We start from the raw sequence: 5,461 nt of genomic DNA, 5'->3' as shown, positions 1-5,461 counted from the left end.
GCAGTGGTAGACTTTGTTCATTCCAACATCATATGTCGCTTTGGTATCCCAAAGACCATTATCATTGACAATGCAACCAATCTAAATAGTCATTTGATGAAGGAGGTATGCGAACAATTTAAAATCACGCATCGCCATTCTACCCCTTACCGGCCAAAAGCCAATGGAGCCGTTGAAGCGGCAAACAAGAACATCAAGAAGATTCTCAGGAAAATGATCTAAGAGTCCAGGCAATGGCATGAAAAGTTGCCTTTTGCTCTTTTGGGATACCGCACGGCTGCTCGCACATCTGTTGGTGCAACTCCTTATCTACTTGTATATGGAACTGAAGTTGTAATACCAGCAGAAGTCAAAATTCCCTCTCTCGGAGTCATTGTGGAATCAGAGATTGAAGACACTGAGTGGGTCAAGACCCGATTAGAACAGCTAATATTGATTGATGAAAAACGGCTAGCAGCAGTGTGTTTTGGACAGTTATACCAGCAAAGAATGGCACGCGCTTGCAACAAGAAAGTGCGTCCAAGGCACTTCGAGGTAGGCCAACTCGTTTTGAAACGCATCCTTCCGCACCAGGTTGAAGCTAAAGGAAAGTTCGCACCGAACTAGCAAGGACCCTACATCATCAAGAAAGTGTTACCAAAAGGGGACTTGCACTTGGTAGATGAAGAAGGACGGGTACCAGACATGACTATTAATGCACATGCAGTCAAAAGATATTATGTCTGATATATACCCGCTGTACAATTTTCATGCATTGATTTTCTCAGATCGAGATGACGAAGGCTATTATTTGCTCGCTATTCCAATTAGGTGTCATCCTTTTGTTAACTCTTTTGAGACGTATTTGTCATCTTTGTTTCTGGAACCTGTGTACTTGTAAAAGCAAAAAAAAGGTCAAACAAAAAATCTTCTGAGTCATTGAACTACATCTGACATGATTCCGAAAGGATACATAGGCAGCCTTACCCTAGGTTCGGTCCCATCAGAACAAAAATCCATATTCACAATACTCCAAAACTGGGGCAGAAGTTTGTTTTATTTTACGGTTTTTCTGTAAAAACGATTCCAAAAGTTGTAATTCAGTTCAAGGTTCATTTCGCCTTTTTACCTTTCAAGAACTTCTGATCGATTTTTGAGAATGTTTGAAGTCCCCATGCCAAGGGCATTGGGAAACCTTTTGCATTCAGTATCTTAGTCAAAAAGAAAGAAGAAATGAGAGAGTCTTATTGGTGAAAACTCAAATGGGCACCATAAGGCGACGGTGAGTAGAGAAATGAGAGAGGTCAGTTAGCAAAAACATGCAAAGGGCGCTACTAGCCGAATTAGGGTCTTCGATACTCCGGCATGAGCACAACCAAGACAATTTCAAGATGAACATTTGCGAAGGATTTTGAGAATTATACAGCTCAGACGGATTAGGCGTCCAGTCCAAAATGCATGTCATAATTCATTGAAGTCGGCACATACCTCCAGATAAGTCTCCCTATTCCTTTCCCCGAAAGGGACACCTTTCGTTTAAGCACAGTCCTTTTTCACTTTCAATTATTATTCTACTTTTACCCATAATTTTTCTTTGAGTCCCTTTGGTCTAATATTGCATCAAAATCGAAGCAAAGAAAGGGCTGCAAAACTGGCTACAGTTTCCCCGTAATATCGAGCACAATTTGGGGCATATATGGCATTGACGAATGCACGAATCCATCTGATTACATTTGATAAGGCAAACAAAGTGTTTCAAAGAAACTGAAAAGGTCGCCTAAGAAAGAACCGCTTCATAAGAAAAGTTGATAAGCACTACGGACATAAACTGATACTGGGTGCGAGACAACTGAGTTTGATTTTAAAGAAAAATTCCCTTGCCTTAGAGATAAGGGTAGCGGTACTATGGATATCTGGGTATGAAACAGTTGGGGGCAACATTGGAAAGCCAAGGTCTCCAGAAAATGATACAGAGCGGTCGAGCATCTCGGTACCACGCTGACAGAATCGGTTCTTCGACAGCAGTGGCCGTGAATCAAAATTACTCAGGGCATCAAGAACACAAACCGACCACCACTTTGAAAACTCACAAATTTTTCTTTGTTTGAAGCAGGAACAAAGCAGTGCAGAATGGCGATTCTAAAAGAACGAATGTCACCAAACGTAAAATCCTTGAAATCTCCATTTTTCTTTTATTTTTAGCATGCATCACTATTGTTCATACCTCCTGTCTTTGTAGCTTAAATCAGGTAGAACCTTTTCGCCTAGAGGGATCCATCTCATAGTATCGGGTAGAAGTACTCTTCGCTCAAGTTATTTTACGTAGCTTAACTCAGGTAGAACCGTTTCGCCTAGGGGGATCCAGCTCATATTTCCGGGTAGAAGTACTATTCGGTCAGGTTGTTTTACGTAGCTTAACTCAGGCAGAATCCTTTCGCCTAGGGGGATCCAGCTCATAGTTCCGGGTAGAAGTACTCTTCGCTCATGGTGTTTTACGTAGCTTAACTCAGGTAGAACCATTTCGCCTAGGGGGATCCAGCTCATAGTCCGGGTAGAAGTACTCTTCGCTCAGGGTGTTTTACGTAGCTTAACTCTGGTAGAACCATTTCGCCTAGGGGGATCCAGCTCATAGTTCCGGGTAGAAGTACTCTTCACTCAGGTTGTTTTACGTAGATTAACTCAGGTAGAACCATTTTGCCTAGGGGGATCCAGCTCATAGTTCCGGGTAGAAATACTCTTCACTCAGGTTGTTTTACGTAGCTTAACTCAGGTAGAATCTTTTCGCCTAGGGGGATCTAGCTCATATTGTCGGGTAGAAGTACTCTTCGCTCAGGTTGTTTTACGTAAGTTTAACTCAGGTAGAACCTTTTCGCCTAGAGGGATTAGCACTTCATCCATAATACAGGGCGCCAACCCCTGGTTATATTTCCTTTTCAATAATGCAGGGTGCCAACCCCTGGTTATGTTTCCTTTAAGTAATATAGGATACTATGCTCTAATTCCATTCCTTTGGTAACACAGGGTACTACAGCGCGGTTGCGTATCCTCACATAGCTAGTTTATACTACTGTCTTTGTCTTTATTTCAGTAAATATTGTTTATAGCTTTCTCTAATAACTCACAAAACTTTCCTAGTGCCAAACTGGGGCAAAAAAATTTTGTTCGTTTTGTTCGTCTTTGATGGCTTTGCAGGTCGTCGTATAGCACAAGTGACGATTAAAGCTTGCAGTTTCAGTTTCTCATCAGAAGAAAGAAGTCTTTTGATCACAAGATAGTTGGAGTTAGCTTTGATAATGTGTCAGCAACCCAGCTTCTCAAGTTTTACTTGGCCAAATTCTGAGCAGGAAATCAAGCAATCGAGAATGAGCCATGACCTTTTCTTCAAAGACCATCAAGGCCCAGTCTAAGGTCCACACAGGCGAGCAAGTCAAGAATCAAGATTTTGACTCCAGAAGGACAATAGATAGGAATTTTGTAACTCTTAGCTTGCAGGCATATGTAGTTCTCTTCTTCTTTTGATGTAAGCAGCAAGTAACAGTAACAGCGACAGCAGCTGCAGTAGTCTTAACTCGAGCGTCCGGTAGTCCCAGCAACCAAATTTTTCCAGAACTACACTAACCTAATTCCTTTATAGCCAAGGATATATAGGCAACCTCAGAAGCAAGGTTCGGTCACGTATTTCAAAAATGCTTTCAACGGATTAATACACGAGCAAAAATTAGCTATGGCATTCACTTTCTTTTCACAAAAACTCTTCACATTCTCGAGCAAAGAGAGGCAGTTGTAAATACCAAATTTTTGCTTTTTCTTTTCTCCTACATTGTACCTTTTTATTTAGATTTATTTTGTGTGTGTTTGTAGATTATTAGAATTAGAGTTCTTAAATATTGAGTGATGGGGTTAATATAGATTGATTTTGTTGGTTTTTAAGCACAATTGGCCCAAAACAAGGACCAAATCTGTGGCCCAATTGCATTGGACCCGCCTAGCTCAAGACCCTAACCAGACGCGCCAAAACGATGTCGTTTTGGTTAAGTGGCTGAGATTTAGTCTTAGCCACACATCTTGACTTGATCCAACGGTCCTAATTTAATCTCTCACCTAGGTATTTCAAACCTAAGAAAGCCAAATTTTGCCCCCATTTTGCCTTATTTTCCTTTTCTTCTTCCTGTCTCCTCACCCTCTCATCACTCTCTCATCTCTCTGTCTCTCCACCGCTCACCACGGTGGCTCCGCCGGCCGAAAATCGCCGCCGCCGACGGACCACCTCCAATCAACCCCAAAATCTCACCATCTCTTCCTCTCACTTTGTAACGACCCGACCGGTCGTTTTGAGATCTAGCGCGTCGCTCAACAGTTTGGGGCCATGAGCAGTTTCACTTCAGGTATTATGACTTGTACGCATGGTCGGAATTGAATTCCGGGGAATTCGGAGTTGATTTGGAAAGGGAATTCTCATTTCGGAAGATTTAAGTTGAAAGAATTGACTAAGATTGGATTTCAGAGTAAACGACCTCGAAATAGGGATCTGAAGGTTCCAGTAGGTTCGTGTGATGATTTCGGACTTGGGCGTATGCCCGGATCGGGTTTTAGATGACCCGGAAGCGTTTTGGCACCTATTGTGGAAGTTAGCATTTTGGAAGAAATTTCATAAGTTTGAGTTGAAGTGTATTTCAGTGTTATCGATATCCGTTTGCAATTCCGAGTCTGGGAGTATCTCCGTATGGTGATTCTGGAGTTGGGAGCGCGATCGGAAGTGAATTCGGAGGTCCGTAGGTCATTTTGAAGTCATTTGGCTAAAGATAGAAATTTGAAAGTTTTTGAGAAGTTTGACCGAGAGTTTGACATTTTGATATCGGGGTCGGATTCCAATTTCGAAAGTTGGAGAAGGTCCATAATGTCGAATATGACTTGTGTGCAAAATTTGAGGTCAATCGGACGTGATTTGATGGGTTTCGGCATCGAATGTAGCAGTTTGAAATTTCGAAGTTCATAAAGTTTGGATTGGAGTACGATTCATGATTTCGATGTTGTTTGATGTGATTTGAGGCCTCGAGCGAGTTTGTATCATGTTTTGGACCATGTTGGTATAATTGTTTAAGGTCCCGAGGGCCTCGGGTGGATTTCGGAAGGTTAACGGAATGAATTTCGGACGAAAGAGTTGCTGAAATTTTCTGGAGAAAGCTGTTTTGACAGCAACTAGTGCAATCGCAGAGCTGAATTTGGAAGCTTATATATCGAAATCTATAAGGAATATGAAAATTTTCAAAACATAAAAGTTGTTGACTTGCATTCTAGTTTCTAGAAAGTTAAACCATTCATGATTTGGACATTTTATCAGAAAGTTATGATCAATTGAAGATGGCTGGTGGAGCAATTTCGACAGAATTTTCTGATGCATGGAGCCGACTTTAGAAGCTCATATCTTGGAATATATAAAGATTTATATGGTATGCAACCTATCAAATGAAAGATCTTCGAG

The sequence above is a fragment of the Nicotiana attenuata genome, unplaced genomic scaffold (assembly GCF_001879085.1).
Source record: "Nicotiana attenuata strain UT unplaced genomic scaffold, NIATTr2, whole genome shotgun sequence".
Taxonomy (NCBI): Eukaryota; Viridiplantae; Streptophyta; class Magnoliopsida; order Solanales; family Solanaceae; genus Nicotiana; species Nicotiana attenuata.
The sequence above is the reverse complement of the archived record's forward strand: the minus strand, read 5'-3'. Positions refer to the sequence as shown.